This window comes from Delphinus delphis, chromosome 21 (assembly GCF_949987515.2).
Source record: "Delphinus delphis chromosome 21, mDelDel1.2, whole genome shotgun sequence".
Lineage (NCBI taxonomy): Eukaryota > Metazoa > Chordata > Mammalia > Artiodactyla > Delphinidae > Delphinus > Delphinus delphis.
In genome coordinates, this window is record NC_082703.1 from 16,920,496 (window position 1) to 16,943,138 (window position 22,643).

Below are 22,643 nucleotides of genomic sequence, written 5' to 3' on the forward strand. Positions count from 1 at the left end.
ATTCAAAAGTCATTTTATGAGACCAGTATTACTCTCATATGAAAACCATATAAGGAAACTATGAGAAAAAAAATTACAGACTAACATCCCTGATGGATATATAGGCAAAAATTCTCAATAAAAAATGAGTAAACTGAATTTAACAGTACATTAAAAGGATCATACACCATCATCAAGTGAGTTTCATCTCTAAGATGCAAGGATAGTTCAAAATATGCAAATTATTAATTGTGATACACTACACTAAGACAAATATCACATAATCATTTCAATAGATACAGAAAGAGCATTTCACAAAATACATTTTTCATTATAAAAACCCTCTACAAATGAGATATAGAGAGAACATACCTCAACATATAAACTCCATATAAAATAAACCCACAGCTAACATTATACTTAATGGTGAAAAATTGAAAGCTTTTCCTCTAAGAGCAGGAAAAAGATAAGGATGTACACTCTCATCACTCTTATTCAACATAGTACTGAAAGTCCGAGCCAGAGCTATCAGGCAAGAAAAAGAAAAGACATCCACATCAAAAAGGAAGAAGTAAAATTATCTTTGTTGGCAAATGATATGATTTATTTATATAGAAAATCTCAAAGACTCAACCAAAAAACTATTGGAACTAAATCAACAATTCACTAAAATTGCGGGATATAAATATCAACCTGCAGAAATTATTTGTATTTCTATATGCTATCAACACACCTGAAAAGGAAATAAAGAAAACTATCACATTTCACAACAGCATCAAAATAATAAACTGCCTAGGAATAAATTTAACAAAGTAAGTGACAAATCTGTATACTAACAAAAATTACAAAGCTCTGCTGAAAAACAATGAAGATACACACAAATTAAAAGACATTTTGTGTTCATGGACTGGAAGAGTTAATATTGTTACATGTTCATATTATGCAAAGCCATCCATAAATAGGGATTACGTTCAATCAAAATTCCAATGGCATTCTTCACAGAAATAGAAAAAACAATCCTAAGATTTGTATGTAACCACAAAAGACCCTGAAAAGACAAAGCAATCCTGACAAAGAAGAACAAGGCTGGAGGCATCATACTTCCTGATTTCAAACTATACTACAAAACTACAGCAATTAAGACAGTATGGTAGTGGCATAAAAACAGACACATAGAACAATGTAACAGAAGACAGCCCAGAATTTAGATTCAAATAATATTTGACAAGGGATCCAAGAACATCCAATAGGAAAAGAACAGTCTCTTCAACAAGTGCTGGAACAACTTGTAAACACATGCAAAAGAATGAAATTGGACCCTTAGCTTACATCACCCACAAATTTAACTCAAAATAGATCAGAGGCTTAATCATAAAACATGATTCCAAAAATTCCTAGATGAAAACAGTGGGGAAAAAAATTGCTTGACATAGGTCTTGGCAATGATTTTTTGGATACCCCACATCCAAAGACAAATGAGAAGCCAAAATGAGACAGTAGGAGGCATGGAATCACAATGAAATCAATTCCCATAACTGCTGGGTGGGTGACTCACAAACTGGAGAACACTTATACCACAGAAGTCCACCCAATGGAGTGAAGGTTCTGAGCCCCACGTCAGGCTTCCCAACCTGGGGGTCTGGCAATGGGAGGAGGAATTCCTAGAGAATCAGACTTTGAATGCTAGTGGGATTTGACTGCAGGATTCCGACAGAACTGGGGGAAAGAGACTCCACTACTGGAGGGCACACACAAAGTAGTGCACACATTGGGACCCAGGGGAAGAAGCAGTGACCCCACAGGAGACTGAACCAGACCCACCTGCTAGTGTTGGATGTCTCCTGCAGAGGCGGGGGGGGGGCAGCTGTGGCTCACTATGAGGACAAGGACACTGGCAGCAGAAGTTCTGGGAGATACTCCTTGGCATGAGCCCTCCCAGAGTCCACCATTAGCTCCACCAAAGAGCTGGGTAGGCTCCAGTGTTGGGTCGCCTCAGGCCAAACAACCAACAGGGAAGGAACGCAGCCCCACCCATCAGCAGACAAGCTGATTAAAATTTTATGGAGCTATGCCCACCAGAGCAACAGCCAGCTCTACCCACCACCAGTCCCTCCCATCAGGAAACTTGCACAAGCCTCTTAGATACCCTCATCCACCAGAGGGCACACAGCAGAAGCAAGAAGAACTAAAATCCTGCAGCCTGTGGAACAAAAACCACATTGACAGAAAAACACACAAGATGAAAAGGCAGAGGGCTATGTACCAGATGAAGGAACAAGATAAAATCACAGAAAAACAACTAAATGAAGTAGAGATGGGCAACCTTTCAGAAAAAGAATTCAGAATAATGACAGTGAACATGATCCAGGACCTGAGGAAAAGAATGGAGGCAAAGTTCAAGAAGATACAAGAAATGTTTAACAAAGATCTAGAAGGATTAAAGAACAAACAGAGATGAACAATACAATAACTGAAATGAAAAATACACTGGAAGGAATCAATAGCAGAATAACTGAGGCAGAAGAACGGATAAGTGACCTGGAAGACAGAATGGTGGAATTCACTGCCACAGAACAGAATAAAGAAAAAGATAGAAAAGAAATGAAGACAGCCTAAGAGACCTCTGGGACAATATTAAATGCAACAGCATTCACATTATAGGGGTCCCAGAAGAAGAAAAGAGAGAGAAAGGACCTGAGAAAATATTTTAAGAGATTATAGACGAAAAAGTCCCTAACATGGGAAAGGAAATAGCCATCCAAGTGCAGGAGGCACAGAGGGTCCCAGGCAGGATAAACCCAAGGAGAAACACGCCGAGGCACATAGTAATCAAATTGGCAAAAATTAAAGACAAAGAAAAATTATTGAAAGCAAGGGAAAAATGACAAATAACATACAAGGGAACTCCCATAAGGTTAACAGGTGATCTTTCGGCAGAAACTCTGCAAACCAGAAGGGAGTGGCATGATATATTTAAAGTGATGAAAGGGAAGAATCTACAACCAAGATTACTCTACCTGGCAAATATCTCATTCAGATTCAATGGAGAAATTACAACCTTTACACACAAGCAAAAGCTAAGAGAATTCAGCACCACCAAACCAGCTCTACAACAAATGCAAAAGGAACTTCTCTAAGTGGGAAACACAAGAAAAGAAAAGGACCTACAAAAACAAAACCATAACAATTAAGAAAATAGTAATAGGAACATACATATCAATAATTACCTCAACTGTGAATGGTTTAAATTCTCCAACCAAAAGACACAGGCTCGCTGAATGGATACAAAAACAAGACCCATATGTATGCTGTCTACAACAGACCCACTTCAGACCTAGGGAGACATACAGACTGAAAGTGAGGGGATGGAAAAAAGATATTCCATGCAAATGGAAATCAAAAGAAAGCTGGAGTAGCAATACTCATATCAGACAAAATAGACTTCGAAATAAAGAATGTTACAAGAGACAAGGAAGGACACTACATAATGATCAAGGGATCGATCCAAGAAGATATAACAATTATAAATATATACGCACCCAACATAGGAGCACCTCAATACATAAGGCAACTGCTAATGGCTCTAAAAGAGGAAATCAACAGTAACACAATAATAGTGGGGGACTTTAACAACTCATTTACACCAATGGACAGATCATCCAAACAGAAAATTAATAAGGAAACACAAGCTTTAAATGACACAATAGACCAGATAGATTTAATTGATATTTAGAGGACACTGCATCCAAAAACAGCAGATTACACTTTCTCCTCAAGTGCACATGGAACATTCTCCAGGACAGATCACATCTTGGGTCACAAATCAAGCTTTGGTAAAGTTAAGAAAACAGAAATCCTATCAAGCATCTTTTCTGACCAAAATGCTATGAAATTAGAAATTACAGGGAAAATAACGTAAAAAACACAAACACATGGAGGCTAAACAATATGTTACTAAATATCCAAGAGATCACTGAAGAAATCGAAGAGGAAATTTAAAAATACCTAGAGGACTTCCCTGGTGGTACAGTGGTTAAGAATCTGCCTTCCAATGCAGGGGACATGGGTTCGATCCCTGGTCCAGGAAGATCCCACAAGCTGCAGAGCAACTAAGCCCATGCGCCACAACTACAGAGCCTGTGTTCTACAGCCTGTGAGCCACAACCTCTGAGCCCACGTGCCACACCTACTGAAGCCCATGCACGGAGAACCCATGCTCCACAACAAGAGAAGCCACAGCAATGAGAAGCCCGCGCACCAAAACGAAGAGTAGCCCCCACTCACCACAACTAGAGAAAGCCCATGTGCAGCAAGGAAGACCCACCACAGCCAAAAATAAATTTTAAAAAATAAAATATAAAAAATACCTAGAGACAAATGACAACAAAAACACGATGATCCAAAACCTATGGGATGCAGCAAAAGCAGTTTTAAGAGGGAAGTTTATAGCAATATAAGCCTACCTCAAGAAACAAGAAAAATCTCAAATAAACAATCTAACCTTACACCTAAAGGAATGAGAGAAAGAAGAACAAACAAAACGCAAAGTCAGTAGAAGAAATCATAAAGATCAGAGCAGAAATAAATGAAATACAAACATAGAAAATGATAGCAAAGATCAATAAAACAAAGCTTGTTCTTTGAGAAGATAAACAAAATTGATAAACCATTAGCCAGACTCATCATCAAGAAAAAGAGGGAGAGGACTCAAATCAATAAAATTAGGAACAAAAAAGGAGAAGTTACAACAGACACCACAGAAATACAAAGCATCCTAAGAGACTACTACAAGCAACTCTATGCCAATAAAATGGACAACCTGGAAGAAATGCACAAATTCTTAGAAAGGTATAACCTTCCAAGACTGAACCAGGAAGAAATAGAAAATATGAACAGACCAATCACAAGTAATGAAATTGAAACTGTGATTAAAAATCTTCCAACAAACAAAAGCCCAAGACCAGATGGCTTCACAGGTGAATTCTATCAAACATTTAGAGAACAGCTAACACTCATCCTTCTCAAACTCTTCCAAAAAATTGCAGAGGAAGGAACACTCCCAAACTCATTCTATAAGGACACCATCACCCTGATACAAAAACCAGACAAAGATACTACAAAAAAGAAAATTATAGACCAATATCACTGATGAATATAGATGCAAAAATCCTCAACAAAATACTAGCACACAGAATCCAACAACGCATTAAAAGGATCATACACCACAATCAAGTGGGATTTATCCCAGGGATGCAAGGATTCTTCAATATATGCAAATCAATCAATGTGATACACCATATTAACAAACTGAAGAATAAAAACCATATGATCATCTCAAGAGATGCAGAAAAAGCTTTTGACAAAATTCAACACACATTTATGATAAAAACTCTCCAGAAAGTAGGCATAAAGGGAACCTACCTCAACATAATAAAGCCCATATCAACAAACCCACAGAGAACATCATTTTCAATGGTGAAAAATTGAAAGCATTTCCTCTAACGTCAGGAAGAAGACAAGGATGTCCACTCTCACCACTATTATTCAACATAGTTTTGGAAGTCGTAGCAATGGAAATAAGAGAAGAAAAAGAAATAAAAGGAATACAAATTGGAAAAGAAAAAGTAAAACTGTCACTGTTTGCAGAGAATCCTAAAGATGCTACCAGAAAACTACTAGAGCTAATCAATGAACTTGCTAAAGTTGCAGGATTCAAAATTAATGCATAGAAATCTCTTGCATTCCTATACACTAATGATGAAAAATCTGAAAGAGAAATTAAGGAAACACTTCCATTTACCACTGCAACAAAAAGAATAAAATACCTAGGATTAAACCTACTTAGGGAGACAAAAGACCTGTATGCAGAAAACTATAAGACACTGATGAAATAAATTAAAGATGATACCAACAGATGGAGAGATATACCATGGTCTTGGATTGGAAGAATCAATATTGTGAAAATGACTATACTACCCAAAGCAATCTACAGATTCAATGCAATACCTATCAAGTTACCAATGGCATTTTTTTTTTTACAGAACTAGAACAAAATCTTAAAATCTCTATGGAGACACAAAAGACCCTGAAGAGCCAAAGCAGTCTTGAGGGACAGAAATGGTGCTGGAGGAATCAGACTCCCTGACTTCAGACTATACTACAAAGCTACAGTCATCAAGACAATATGGTACTGGCACAAAAACAGAAACATAGATCAATGGAGTAGAATTGAAAGCCCAGAGATAAACCCACGCACCTATGGTCAACTAATCTATGGCAAAAGAGGCAAGGTTACACAATGGAGAAAAGACAGTCTCTTCAATAAGTGGTGCTGGGAAAACTGGACAGCTACATGTAAAAGAATGAAATTAGAACACTCCCTAACGCTATACTGAAAATAAACTCAAAATGGATTAGAGACCAAAATGTAAAACTGGACACTATAAAACTCTTAGAGGAAACATAGGAAGAACACTCTTTGACAGAAATCACAGCAAGGTATTTTTTGATCCACCGCCTAGAGTAACGGAAATAAAAACAAAAATAAACAAGTGGGACCTAATGAAACTTAAAAGCTTTTGCAAAGCAACGGAAACCTTAAACAAGACGAAAAGACAACCCTCAGAATGGGAGAAAATATTCGCAAACAAATAAACGGACAAAAGATTAATCTCCAAAATATATAAACAGCTCATGCAGCTCAATATTTAAAAAAACAAACAACCCAATCCAAAAATGGGCAGAAGACCTAAATAGACATTTCTCCACAAAAGACATACAGATGGCCAAGAAGCACATGAAAAGCTGCTCAACATCACTAACTATTAGAGAACTGCAAATCAAAACTACAATGAGGTATCACCTCACACCAGTTAGAATGGGCATCATCAGAACATCATCTACAAACAACAAATGCTGGAGAGGGTGTGGAGAAAAGGGAACTCTCTTGCACTGTTGGTGGGAATGTAAATTGATACAGCCACTATGGAGAACAGTATGGAGGTTCCTTAAAAAACTAAAAATACTACCACATAACCCAGCAATTCCACTACTGGGCATATACCCTGAGAAAACCATAATTCAAAAAGACACATGCACCCCAATGTTCATTGCAGCACTATTTACAATAGCCAGGTCATGGAAGCAATGTAAATGTCCATCAACAGATGAATGGATAAAGAAGATGTGGTACCTATATGCAATGGAGTATTACTCAGCCATAAAAAGGAATGAAATTTGGTCATTTGTTGAGACATGAATGGATCTAGAGACTGTCATACAGAGCGAAGTAAGTCAGAAAGAGAAAAACAAATATCGTATATTAACGCATGTATGTGGAACCTAGAAAAATGGTACAGATGAACCGGGTTGCAGGGCACAAATAGAGACAGAGATGTAGAGAACAAACGTATGGACACCAAGGGTGGAAAGCCGCTGGGGGGTGTGTGTGTGTGATGAACTGGGAGATTGGGATTGACATGTATACACTGATGTGTATAAAATTGATGACTAATAAGAACCTTCTGTATAAAAAAATAAAATAAAATGCAAAAATGCAAAAAAAAAAATAACCTGCAAGGATATACTGGGTAAATAGCCAATATTTTATAATACCTATAAATGGAGTATAAACTTTAAAAATTGTGAATCACTAAATTGTATACCTGTAACTTACATAATATTGTACATCAACCATACTTCAATAAAAGAAACTTATCCATGCCAAATTAAAATTTAAAAGAACACTTGGAATTGATCCTAAACAGAATTATGTGGGTTCTTTGTAAGGAGAAATTATAGGAGAATAAATGGAGAGCCCTTGTTCCTGGCTAGGAAGAGTAGGCAATATAGAGAAGTTAGTTATTCCTAATTCCAACTAAAATTATAATTAGATTATTTTTAATATAAAGGATAATAGAGCATTTGCTTCGATTAATATTTAAGAATTTCTTCAAAGCATTTAACAAGAGAGTTGTCCATATGCACATATGCAAAAGAAAATAGATGAAAATGTTAAATAATTGTCACAGAGTAACGGAATTAGGATTTTTTCTCTTTTATGATACGTTTTTTAGTTTCTTTTTAAGATGCTCAAGGTCACAATACTATTTAATGATAAAAGGATTACTTCAATCATACCACAAAATACCAATTTTTATAGAACTACTTTTTAGACCATAGTCTCTCAAAATCATCCCTTGAATTATTTTGGCTCAGATGTATTGGGGACTAAAAGAGCCAAGTGTCAAAGGCCACAGACACATAGAGCTAAAGCAAGCAGTACTCTGGTGAAGACCCGATGACACTGAGTTTTACTGAAAGGAAAAGATGGTGTTCTCTTGCATCCCATTCACACAGTCTTCAACTGTCATCTGAGTGCAAGGCAACATACCCAAAGCGGATTTTAACAATGCCTCAGAGAGGCAAATAAACGCGAGAGTGCAGTCAAGGAAGCGATCATGTGTTTGGAAAGAAACAAAGCCATGACTATGAAGGATAAGAAATAAAGACACAGTGACTTTTAGATCCTGGGTTTGTTGTTGCAACTGAGTAAGACATTTTATTACAGAAAGTCTTTGAACAAAGTTCTGTTATAGTTCACTGATCTACAGAGTAGTAATTCCTCTGTTTTAAGGTGCTTCAATTGATCTGGTAGATGCTATTTTAAGGTGCTTCAATAGATCTAGTAGATGCTATTTCTAAAAGGCACCTAAATTACTGGCTTCAAAATTAGTATATGGCAAAAATTCAATGTAAAACCCAAAATAATCTCCATGGTTTAACAAGAAAGTAGACATCCTGACACAGTTTAGAATGATACTCTTCTAAATAAAAGGATATGTGTTAATATAAATATTGTATATATTTAATATATAAAATACCTTGAAATATTTAAAATATATATAGTAATCTGTGAGCCCTTGTGATTATATCTCACTAAATATCACCATCTGCCAGGTATAAAAGCAGATGGGGCGCGTCCACATCCAGTCAGTCACCTAGTCCCTGATAAATGGCTCCCTAATCTATATACTACTGTTCATCCCTAACTCTCTCTACAGATATTTTTACTTATCCTTGTAGTATATACCCAGTAAATCTCATGTGCCTGGCATACAGTAGGTACTTCAACATTTAATGACTAAATTAGTTAGAACTCCTAGAATTCAGGTTGTTCAGTTTTATTGTCTACATCTTTTTCGGCATTCTAGTATTAGAATAAAAGAACAGGTGAAAAGTTGATACTAAAATATGAGGATCTGAATTTTTATAAGGAGTTTTTCTAATTCAAATATAAACTTTTGCTTATGACACTAATGCTGCTTGGCATTTTTACTGTAAACTTCAACCATTCCTCTACCCCAAATATTGTACAAGCAGAAGTGTTTAATTAAAATTACTATTTTATGGAATTTCCCTTTAATTATACTCATTTTTATCCTACTATCAAAGAAAACTGCATTCTCAAGTGGCATAACCAAGATGAAAGAAAATACTGACTAATAAACTTATCTAGTACTATTTCCATAGAAAAATGTAAAGAGTTACAATATTTCAATTTTAGTTAATGTTTGTTGTGATTAACATTACAAAGAGCATAGTTTCTACCTTCTAAGGAGAGAACATGAAACAACTAAGGAACATTAGAGGGTAAATTTGGATTTTCTAAAGACAACAACAACTATCACCACCACCATCTGCCCCTGGGGCGGGGGGAGGGACCCCAAACCCTCAACGTTCCTTGAATTCTCTTCATTTTACTACCTCACGCCAAATTAGCACTATTTTATACCATTCCAAAAAAGGGATAATGCTGTGTTAATCTAGTAAAGATCTAATTTCCAACACCAGTAGCTAAAATATTTAATGTTACTACATGAATTACAATCTAATTTCAGTGGTAATTAAGTGTTAATTCTTTACATATTCCTGAGCTTTTAAAAAATTAATATACGTATTTTAATTAACACATAATTATTTCTGTATTAATTATTTCTGTAATTACACTGGCCACCAGCACTAATAAGCTTTTTATACGATAAAATGGTTATAGTTTAAAAAATTAATATTGTACTCCAGTTTATGATGGTGGATTAAGCACATGTCTTTCACACCTCTCAAAAGACCCCTGACACTTCATTACATGCAGAAAAAAATAAATCTGAAACAGGCTTGATAACCAGAAATGATATCACCAACAGCAGAGAAATATTTAAAAATTGATTTCAGTAAGACAGAAAGTTGTCAGGATCTTACTAGATTAACAAGAGCAGAGACAGTTCAGAAGTGGGGGAGCTTTTCTCTTGATATTACCTCAAGATGACCAATCAATAACTAGAAGATAAACTCGTTTAGAAACATGGTGGTAATCAGGAAAAAAAAAAAATTCAACAGGCAATGATTAAAGGATTTTAATGCGAATGATACTTGGGACACAGGGTGAAGGTTGACAGGGAAAGGAGAGTAGGAGAAATTTTACATTTTTTAATACAATTCATTGTCTGAATGGGTTTTTGCCAAATTCTTTTGCTACTCTAAAGTAATAACTGAAATATTCCACCCAAATATATTTTTCAAAGGTTTGGGAAGGTGTATACCTACCAGGTAGTTGATAATGGTTAGTTGCGTCCATTTTTGAATTGGCTGAAATTGTTATAAGGAGAATAATTTTCATGTGTTTACCTAGCTGTCTTTCTATTTGCAAATGTACTAACTTCTCACGTAGGGTCCCGTCAACGCAGAGCAACTTGTAGTGAGGAGTGAAATCCTCTCCTGTTTACTACTCCCCTTCACTAGGTAGCCCTTGTTCATAGTTTGGTGGGTATCCTACCTGATTTTTGTCAATGCACATTCATATTACTTTTACAATGCTTATAGAAATAGATTTTCATTAAAAAAAGAGAAAACCTCATAAAGATATAAAGATGTGAAATATGTTCAAAAACTCTGCTTAGATGAAAAAGGATTAAAATAAAAAATTATATGTGCATAATTATTACAACGAAGTAAACAGAAATAACAAAACATCTATGCAAACAGAACCTATAAAGATAATTCCAAAATGCTAAGTGTGATTTACTGGACAGTGTCTTTAGAATAGTAATAATAAGAAAATCCACCACCACCAATTCAACTCTAGACTAGAGGTTAAAAAACTTTAATCATATTTCTATCATAACCAGACACATGTGACCTTGGAAAAAAAATCAGATACACATCTGAGAAGCCATTGATCTAATCTGTAAAAGGAAAGATTTCATTGGGTAATAGTGAAGGTCCCTTCTAGCTCTAAACTTGCTTTCTCGTATGATTCAGAATAAGCTTCCAAAAATTTTTAATGCATTATTAAATGGGATGAGAAGACAGCACACAGTCTAGCTCTGCTGGACTCCTGAAACTTTTTCGGAAAAATGATACTGTTCTATTTTAAAACTCCTGGCTGGTATTTACCCAGCACATTTATCTGGTACTTCAAGTTATTCTCATACTATTTATAATGTCTCATTTATATCCTAAATTGAAAACATCTGTCTTCATACCATGTCTGAAATGTTTCTTCATGCATATCATATTTTTGATCCAGGTTTTATCAAGAGCCAATGTAGGCCCTGATAAAAGTGAACTATCTTTGGAAACAAAACTTACTCAGACCTTATGACACTATCTTAATGAAAGAGTAAGTTACTAAATGTTACCCCCAAAATGTTTATGAATTGGAAACATTTATCTTAAAGGCATACTATGTCCCTGTGCAGACCACTTTTAGGGAAAAATATTTTAAGGTCTTTAAGATGAAAGATAATAGAATGTAGAAGTTAAAAATGGATGGAACATATTCAGAAGGATGATAAGAAAATAGGTGATTCCTGTTTCATCACAAGGATTTCCAAGAGTAAAAATTTCTTCTTTCTTTTGTTGATTTATAAATAGAGAAAAAAAGCATGATATATTTCTATATATATCATGAATAGACTAGTCTTCACACACACAAACACATATAAATACACTCAAAATATACTAGAAACCAGTTAGAGATTAGACTAGGGTAGAATGATATGGTATGGAATTCAGAGAAGGTGTAAAGGGAGTCACGAAGCTTAATGGATTTTGGTCTCTTGTTATTTGCTGCATTCTTATGTTTTGCTTGTCTTTTTATCCCATCACCCCACCACACTGCATCTCAAGATGTAGAACTTTGGCATTCTCCAGATATTTCAGATTTCATGTAATTTTTATTTCATCCTTCTGTGGCTTAATTTATTATTTTCCTGAGGTAAAATCAGGCTATCAGTTATGTCTCAGAAAAATAAATTACCTTAGAAATTATTAATCCAGGTAATGTTAAATTCTGAGATATTTTTTCAACATGGTTTTAAAAGTAAGATAAGCAAGTTGTTTTCATTATCAGCATCACACACACTAATTATAGAATAATGAAACATCAATGCACTGGTCGATAATGGATTAGAACCAATCCTTGACAATGAAGCTAGGCAAGAAATATGAAAGGCAATGGACAAAGTAGATGGTGATTTGGTCTGTGTGAAATCCTGCCAGATTATATATTTGTCATTGATTATATTTCCTGTTGTATTGGGGTCAAAGTCTTGTAAAACTGTCGAGAAAATACATTGAAGGATTTTATACTGCCAATGAAAACCTTTCTTAGAATAATGAGACCAGTATCAGTGACTGCTGTGTATTTTTCTCACTATAACCAATCCCTTCTTTCTCTTGTAATATGTATTTCCAAAATATTAGAATTTGATGCTTTCACCTCGTAAGAGCTGCTTCCTGTATTGGATCTTAACACACAACAAAAATCAATCTGACCGAAAAATGTCGCTCACTAGACTGGTCATTCCCCTTTATCCCAGACTGAGAGTGTCTGAAAATAGAACCCACTTCCCAGGTTTAATACTAAAAACACAGTTCATATAATTCCTTCTCATTCTTCCAAGAATTAATGCTTGATTGAATTAAGGTTGAATTTTACTCATAAGCCCTAGCATTTGTTAAGGAAGGTCACCATTTACCATTCAGAGAGATGAATGGAGTTATATAGTCACAACAGGTAAATCACTGTTCCGCGAATGTTCCTTTTCTCTCTTCTATAAAGCGTAACTCAGGAGGGGTACGTACGTTCCAGGAGAACGCTTCTAAACTCCCCTGAACCGTCTGACCTGTCCCCTTCTGCCCTACCCAGTACCTGCCTTCACGGGATGATCAGGGCTTGAACAGACCATGGCTGCAGGGACCTTTGAAAACCAGCCGAGAATACGTGGGAGAAAATTCTGATTTGAAAGAACTTAGTCTAAACTAACTCCACTAAATCCAAATAAGCTAGACACTAACCTAAATCATGATGACTTCACATCAGGCCTCCTTCCACTCTTGTGGGGAGGCAAATGCTTACCTAGGAGTTAAATTTTAAAGCTGGTTAAAAGCTAATCAGCTCTTACCCAGGCCGCCTATCTGGAAACGGATAGTAATCTTCACTGACGTTTCTAGCAGGTCAAAGGTTCATTTCTCTCAGATGCCTGTTGTTTAATTAAATTGATTTCAGAGTGTGCCAAGAATGCTGTAGGCACCCAGGAAACGCTGAGAGACAGGCATCCTCATTTTAAAGCAAATAGGTAAGTTAGAAAGTCAGTCTCCTACAAGAGAGTGAGAGGCCTGAAAGAAGCTGTTGTTGGGTGTTTCTACAATTTTCAGCTATCTGGGGAGACGAGATGAGTCTCACTGGCAGGTGTTAGATTATTAGGAAAACTAAGTAGATGGCATCGGCAAACCAAGCCTCCTCTTTTCCTCAGCTGCCAGGAATTCCTACCCTCAGGCTTAGCTTCACATATGCTTGTCTAATAAAGCTCCTGCCATTTCAAGGAAACAGAATTGGTGTCATTCAAGCACTCCCGGAACTAAGAATAGCATCACCTCCATCTTCCCCGAGTGTTCGGCAAAAAACCTCTTTGTGTTTTCTGTGTCACTCATACCTGCCACCATGGATTCCACTGAGGTGCCTCGTGTCACTGGCTCAGAGAAGGAGAGTACCTGTGTCTCAGTGGTTGTCTGCAGTATTTAGCACACCGTAAAACGGACCTGGTACCCTATATGATCACATGACCAAGAACAGGCAAGCCTTAGGTCTCTGCACAAGGAAGTAACAGAAAATACCACTTCCACGCACAGTGTTTCCTATTGTCTAAACCTATCCACTTCGGTAATGTTATGTTTGCCTTTTAATTGTAGACTCATTTGATTTATCAGCCAGTCTTACGAGACAGCTCACAAGTTTGCTGATAGAGAATCTCATGCAGATACCTAATTAAGGCCATTAACATAATGAAGCCATGAAATTTTATGAATTAAAAACATTCTGAAAATGCAAATCATCCTAACAAAACAAAAATAAAGATCACCTGTGACAGTATCATATATTAGATATGCAGATATATAATTAAAACATAATCAACTTCAAATCTATGACAAAGAGCAAAAATGCATTCATTCAACAAAGGTACACTGCACAGTTACCATGAGCCTATGCTACGACAGACATTGAGGCTACAGTAAGGAACGTGACAAATACAGCCCCTGCTCTTGATGAGCTTAAAAATGACAAGGAAAAAGAAAAGCAGATGGCAATGAAAAAGAAAATTATAGGCCTACGTGAGTACACGAGAAGGACACCCAACATGTAGAAGGGCAGAGGTGCTGGTGAAATGCCTTGTGATTCCTGAAGCATGGTGGGAGTTTTCCAGGCAAGGCACATAAATGAGAACTCCTGCAAGAAACCCAAACCTGAGGAGAATCAAGGTAAACTTGAGGATATAAAATTAGTTGAACGTAGAGGAGATCTCATGGGTGAGAAGAGGAGAGACCAGGGATGTGAGTGGAGACATCTGTAGTGTTCATATCATGAGGGAGCCTGAAAGCCTTTCGGAAGGACTCGATACCGAGTCTGCTGGCACATCACTGGAGGTTCTTAAGCAGGGGAGTAGCACAGTTAGATGTGTATTTTAGAAACAGCTCTTTAACTACCATGTGGAGAATCGATCAGGTTGGGGCAGGCATGGAGGAAGCTACAATACTCAAGGCAAAAATATGAACTAAAATCAAGGTGATGGAAGCGGGGATGCAAAGAACAGTGCTTTTATCTTAGAGAAAAGATCCACAACCTTCCCCCAACCCAGTACTTTATGAGAATCACTAGAAGAACTACCTTCACCAAATCCATCTGCCCTTTTCTTTGTCCATTTGCTAGTATAGATGCTAACTGAATGATAAAAACATGCAAACTGGGTAACTAGCCCTTTCTTTGTTACACACATGTACATACACACACACAAATGTGCCTTTAAATGTATGATTGATTATATGTAATGGTGAGCAGTGGTAATCCTGTCATTTATGTATAAAGTGGTAGAACATACTTTTTGAGTTGTTTTTACATTAATATATATACACAGATCTGCCCACCTGAATACCTGGCAAGGATTGAACTGTAAACCTGGACAAGATCACCTCATCTGGTTCGTGTTTGGATAACAGGACCGGGAAGCCCAGTATTTTGAGAAATACCGTTCTGCTGTTGACCAGCTGTTAGAAATTTTTTCCCCTTTACATGAGGCCTAATTTTCTCCCAATAACTTTCACACCATTGCTAATGCTGAAATACACCACCATTCCCTTTCCTCTTGTCCTACACACACGAAAAAAAAAATGAAGGTAATACATCAAGGAAGCTCATTTAAGCCCCACCATTCACAGTCTAAAAAATTTACTAGTTTGACCTCTTGACAAAGTCACGGGTCTTCTTTAGCTATGTTTTTTTCTTACCTTCACGGTAAGATCCTTCCACGCTGTTCTACCACTCTATAAACTACTTTAAACAACACATCTGGTTCTATGGCATCACCTATGTGGCCAACCTTCATAACCTCTTGTTTTCTAGTATGAAAACTCACCTACTGAATGAAAATATTAAATACTGAATTGTGTTGTCCAAGACTTTCCTTTCTTGAAAGCTATAGAGGTTTTCCATTTGTGTTATCAATCCTGTTTGGATGAGAGTTGTGGTTCATGGACTAGATGTCTACGTTCCAGCTTGGACTTATGATTCAGAAAACAAGTGGGTCTGCTATTAGCCAACCTCTAACGCACACACACGCACACCTTTATAGCAAGTGACCGTTTATTCAATATTTATTGAACACAATATATACCAAGTAATGTTTAATACTTGGCAGTGAATGAGAAAGAAAATATGTCTGCTTTCACATTTTCCTATGAGAAATAGTAACATCCAGGCAACTAAATCAACAAGAAAAAGACACAGTGGCACATGCTGTGCAGAGAATTCAAATAGGCTGACATCACAGAGTGGACAATATCGAGTGGGGAAGAGAGACTTCTCTGAGGAAGTAACATTGACGTTGAGGTAAGAACGATGACTAATTACTTCACATCTGTACCCACAGCTGAATTTAGCCTGGAGCTAGACATGACCATGTGTAGGCATCTCATTTGAAATTCATGATCACAGCCCTCTATGGGGCCCTTGACATTACTGCAATCGTATGACCTTTCCCTATTCCATTTCATACCTACTGTGTCTTCAAATCCCCAATACATCCTTTTCTTACTCTCTGCTGAGGCCCCTGCTGCTTATCTCACTGAGGAATTAGAAGTTATCACAAGAGATATTCGCTAGGCCCCCAGCTTCTGTGTCTACCCATTCAGGCTGTCTTTTCTCCTGCTGCTCTAGATGAACCTTCTGGGCTCCTACATAAGGCTACTCCTCCCCCCCTGCAGGAGATCAGGTGTCCTCAACTTTACCCTAAGATGTGGCTTCAGCCCACCCCCGTCTCTCCTCCATCTGCCACATTTCCTTCTCTCCCTGATCAGTCATCATCCCAATCTGCCACATGTGGAAACGCTGCTTCCCACCATACAGAGGAACAGCCCATGTCCTTATGCTGACTGTAAAGCCCACCAAGATCTGGCCTTGGTACTTTTATGACTTTCTTTCTCCTCCATCCCCCTCTCGTGCTGCTCCAGCCACAGCGGCTTCTTTGCTGTTCTTTGAACCTGGCACAGCACACTTCCACCTCCGGGCCTTTGCACTTCTGACTTTTTTTTTTCTGCCTTGACCTAGCTTTCTCCAGATCTCTCTGTGACTCACTCTCTCACTTCCTGAGTTCTTTATCTCAATGTTTCTTGTGAGATGTTCCCTACACCCTATTTATAACTCTGGCACCCACCATCTCCCTTGCAACTTTCATTCTCCTCATTTCCAATTTGTCACTTGAAACACCAAATAGTTCGTTTATTTATACAGTATATAGATAGTCTGCCCTTACACACTCCACTAGAATACAACTTCCACAAGGACAGACCTTTTTTAAATAGTTTCCTGTTTTCTGTTTGGTTTTGCTTTTTATTGCTTTATCATCACAGGGTAGGGAAAAAACTGGCACATATAGAGTGTCACTAAATGTTGGTTGAATGAACGGAATGCAGGGAAGAAGGAACTAGTCTTACAAAGGTCATGGGAAGGAATATTCCAGGCAGAAGGAATAGGTCGTACAAAGGCTCCTCTAAAGAAAAAAAGCTTGGTGTGTTAGAGGAAACCAGAGAAGACCAGTGTGGCTAGAGCCCAGCGGGAGGGGGAGGATGGTCCAAGATACTTCCTCCTGAGGAAGTAAGAGTCAGAGAAGGGACAATGGTGTTCCCCAGCCCCTGAGTGATGCCTGCCGTATCCGGATGCTTCTCTCCCTCTGCTAGATACTCAATGAACGGTGTGTTTCCACTGCAGCTCTTCTGGAACACTCTTCATTCTGCTGCATAAAGGCTCTTACAGAATCTGGGTGGGACCTCAACGCTGGCTCGGTCCTTTAGAATCACACTCTCCTTCGTCCTGGTCTTTTCCCCCCCATCTTGGCCCATCACATTTTTCTGAGGACCCAGCCTTTTTGTTGAGAGTAAATTTTGTCTATTTAACAACACAGCCAGTATAAAAGTTTTGTTTCTTCTAACAAACTCTGTTCTAGAGAGTTAACTGTTGGGTCTTCCATTTTTCCTCTCTAACTGGAAAATCAGGTTACACTTTTATTATATAAAATTGATGATTCCTCTCAAATAAAGGAATAGGTCTAACACATAATTTGAGTTCACTGGAATGTACTGTTAAGAACGGTGAAGATATGGGGATATATGTATAGCTGATTCACTTTGTTATAAAGCAGAAACTAACACATCATTGTAAAGCAATTATACTCCAATAAAGATGTTTAAAAAAAAAAAAGGATTGTGAAGGATTTGGAATTTTATCCTGCCTGCAAGCTAACAGGTAGCCTGCCACAGTGTCATGGATGTAGAAGACGACATCAGATGCCTCATCACAGATAAAGGATGGTTTATTAATCAAAGCAATAGCAGTAGCCACAATAGCTGGATTTGCTGCTGGTTTCCCGAGCTTCAATTCCCAGAAAGCAACACAAAGATGGCCGGATGATGCCTGTACATGCAGTGGGTTACAGAGGAACTCTAAACTTTGGAACCCAGTTTAAAAAAAAAGAGCGGTAAGCATGTTTGCCCTTTGCTCCAAATGGCATCATCACCTTTATTATACTGGTCAGTAAATATGCCTGCCCTTTGCTCCAGAGAGACAACCTGTATCTTCCATAGCTGCTTTCTGTACCAACATCCTTTAGAAGAATCCAGAATGAAAGGAAGTCGGTGCCTGAGTCACAAGATGCGCAGAAATGAGAGAGACCGATGAGGAGTCCTCTCCCAACGACACCTGCCCCTCGTTTCTATACCATCCTGGCTTCTGATGAATTTTCCATATGCCACTCTGATAGCCACTCTGCTATGTGACTGACAGGCTGGGACAACCCCTTTCATGTGTCTTAGGCAGCGTTTAACTGAGACTATTAGCAACAGAACTTTAAGTGTCAGTAATGACCTTGACCATGGCCCCCAGAATCCCAGAAACAACTGTCTGAACAAATCCCACAGGCCATCAGGGTTTGCATTAGAACATCAGGTAGCTTTCTAGGTTTCTGTATCGACCTTTCCACTTGGCCCAAGACATTAAGCCAAGTACAATGAGTTGCATTAGAATTGGCACAAACCCTGCCTTGATCTATGAACAGAAAAGTACAGGGCAATTTGGTCTTCTGTAACAGCCCAGGCCAGTGAGCTGAAACTGACGTATGGTCTTCCAGGGTCAAGTTTGCAAAACTGGTCACTTCAGCTAAAATCAGAGACAAATTCTCCTATTTCTAAATGGAAGATCCCCAATGTACAGTTAACTCCCTGCAGGCTGCATATAAATAATGTGTCAGTTACCCCTCCAGGAAGCTCCTTTGATTAACCAAGAGCAGCCTAATTTTGACAAGACCTGAGGTCATGTGAGAGGTCCACTTTTAAGGTGTGAGTCCACCTCTAAGGTGTGTCTTCAGGAAGGAGGTAAGAAATTCTTGTCTTCACCCAAGAAGCATAGACCTGGGAGGACATGGTACCTCTAGAAGGAAAGTGTGTTTACATAACTCAGAATGTTGCTGAGTGGTACCTACTCCAGTTCTGGGGCAAAGGTTACCAGGCTCCGCAATGGGGCCTCCCAGTTGGCTGGTGGACACTAGGGTTTCCAAACAATCCTTGTTTTGCAGGGACTGCTTGAGGTCATGAAACCAAGCAGGACCCTGCGGGGCTCTCCTGGGTACAAAAGCCTTTCTGTGTTCTCCATTTCTAGTTTGTAGAAAAAGCCCTTAGGCTTCTAGACCTTCCCTGAGTTCCAAAGGGCAGATTTAAGCAGTTACTAATTAGGGAAGTGAGGGAATGTGGGAAGAAAGGAAAAGCAATCAAGAAACAATAGTTTGGCTATAAAACACAGTCCTAGTTCCTCTTCAAGGGATACACGTGGCAGTCTTTGAGTTCTGCAGGAACTAAGACCTTGACCCACATGGAGGATGGTGACTATATGCTGACCACCATCACTAGATGCCAGTCTGGTTGGAACCAGGTTGATGACGGTGATGCCCAAAACACGCATCAATCAGAGCCGTGCACAAGCTGGTCATGCACCCCGAGCCCCCCTCCCTTTCACCCCTTTTGCCTTAACAAACCTTACACCCCGGCCAGCCTGTGAGATGGATCTGAGACAAACCTACGTCTCCCATCTTCTCGGTCCAATGCCCTCTCAATTAATAAACCTTTCTCTGCTCCCAACTCTGACGTATTGGTGTGCTGGGCCTCACTATGCATCAGACACATGAACTTGGGTTTAACAGTGAGTTCAACTTGTTGAGTGAACAAATGTTGCCTGCAATGTCAGTAAACAAAGGATGTTGCAGCCATCAAGCCATCCCATTACAGCCATCCCAACTGTGAGGCCTGATGGAACTCAGGATAGAAACAGGATGCCCACCAAGCCATCAGCCACTGCAGGCATTCCCCCCCCCCCCCCCCCCCCGCACACACACTTTGCACCCTGAGGGGACTCAGGATGAGAAAACACAGGATACTGGCCCCAGATAGCTGAGGTGCCTATCAAAGGAATGATTTCAGCTGAGCCCAGACTTTTGCATGTTCCCATACATAGAAAAGCACTCAATTCATTAACTTGATGTCGGGTTTTCTTTAACAGTCTCTGAAGTTCTGACTACCTGATCTTTGTTGCCGAAACTCCTAGATATCCTGCTCCTCCCTACCTCTTCAGATCAGCCCCTCAGAGCCTTCTGAGAGGCTGTGTCCCCGGCTTAAGTCCTCAGTTTTGTCCACCAAATAAAACATAATTCTCACCTTTTAGGTTGTGCATTTTTTTTTTCCAGTTAACAAACCTGTCCCTTAGGTTTATACCATCAACTGAGTGGCACTTGTCTACCCTACAGGGTCAGAAGAACAGACTGGAACAGCAACAATGCAACCTGAAAATGTATCAGCAGTACTGAAGCACCACCCATAGTCCCAAGAGGTCCAGAGTTCAGTGTAGTCAGCCTTTCAGGAGTGGATTGGAGCAACACACCAAAAATGTGACCTCCCTCGAGACAAACTGTTTAAGTTCCGTAAGTCATGAGCCTGGCTCCTATTACTTGCCTCTGCATCAGAAAAGTGTTCTTTCCCTGGTACCCAGTCTCCACTGGTGGCTGTGTTATCACGCCTGGTATCACAACGGATCTAGGAAGCAAGGGTGACAATCTGGGGCTTGATTGCTCTTGGTCTCATTAGAGAACAAGCTGTACTGTGTTTCTGTATGAGTGACCCAGAAGGTCTGATTAGCAGCTATGAATTATTTCCTCAGTTCTTGAGCTCAAAAGGGCTATCTTTAATCTGCCACTCTATAGTTTTCCAAGTGGCAAACCAAACGGCTATGTCATTGACAACAGCCTAAGAGTCAGTAAAAATATAACAAGGTTCACCAAGTATTAGAGCAGCCAGAGCTCCAAGAACGGCCTTAAGTTACGCCCACTGACCACAGTGGCCACACCTATTTTCTGCATAATCGTCACTGAGAGGAAACAGCCGCAGCAGCCTAGTTATACTAGCGGGTTTCAGCTCAGCGAAACCATCAGTAAACCAGGCCTAGACATTTAGTGGACAGGACGCACCAAGAGCTACCAATCTGTGTAAAGGATTCAACGACTCTCCCAAAGCCAGCAACTGGCCAGCCTAGGGGAGGAACAGCTGAATTCAATTGGTGATAATTGGCCAATTATCGTCTCGCTTTCCGCAGACAGCGTAAGGCTCTTGTATGCAGCTACTGCATCTCTCCCTACCCTTCTTTGCTTTTAAGTCCTTGGTCAAGCCTACGGTTTTCCTTTGTCTTTCTGAAATGCCACCCTATTTCTTCCAGAGCCGGGGAGGACAAAGGTGAAGGCTGGGGGCAGTTTTTATGTTGCACTTTCAGTCCTCTACCCGCGACTGCTGCCAGTCTAGCGCACTGCCCCCAGCCCTGCGGGACAGGAAGTACAACGCTCACCCATCAGTGACTAGACATTCAGACACAGAACCATCAACAGAACAGGCTGGCAAGTTCACATCTGCTTCCCTGTCCCACCCTGAACTCTTTCCGAACCTGAGGAGCTGATTCTAAGCACCTTTTCCTTCCATGGGTCTGGGTAGAACAGTACCTGAGACACCTTTATCCAAAACCTCGTAAAAGTTTGAATTCCTCCCCTTTCAACACCCCCAAGCACACTCAGGTGGGCCCGAAGAGTCTTTGCTTCCCCCTTGGGGGCAGGGAGACCACAAGTCTACGTCTAACCTTCTTTCTGCTTAAAGTAGCTGAGGTCGGGGCAGAAGGAGTGAGGAATGGCGGGCAGAGAAAGAGAGGCCCCGGGCCATCACTCGAGGCCTCGTACTTACCTTCAGCTCCCAGCAGTGCAGTTGCCGCTCTGGTTCGACAACGTGAACCTCGGGTGTTTTCGGCCGGCCCGGGGCCCTGTATCGGGGGACGAGACCCCCGGACGCAGCCTGGCCGGCGGCCTGCCTTCCAGCCGGGACTGACCGCGCGCGCACGCGCGACCGACTCCCACTTGCTTCCCGCCGCGGCGGCCTTTAAGGGCGCCCGCTTTAACGCGGGGCACCTGCGGCCCCGCTGCCGCGCGAACACCTCGGCCTCTTGCTTCATTTCAAAGTACGAGCAAGTTTTCCTTGGT

The 22,643-nt window shown here is 39.6% G+C and overlaps 1 long non-coding RNA gene across 2 annotated transcripts in view; it reads right to left on the bottom strand.

Moving 5' to 3' along the window:
* Positions 1 to 13,366, bottom strand: part of LOC132417736 (uncharacterized) — a 246,078-nt gene extending 232,712 nt beyond the window's left edge. For both annotated transcript variants that reach the window (XR_009517915.1, XR_009517916.1), the window contains exon 1: positions 13,336 to 13,366. This is a non-coding gene — a long non-coding RNA (uncharacterized lncRNA). The remainder of the gene's footprint in view (positions 1 to 13,335) is intronic.
* Between the last annotated feature and the right edge of the window lie 9,277 nt (positions 13,367 to 22,643).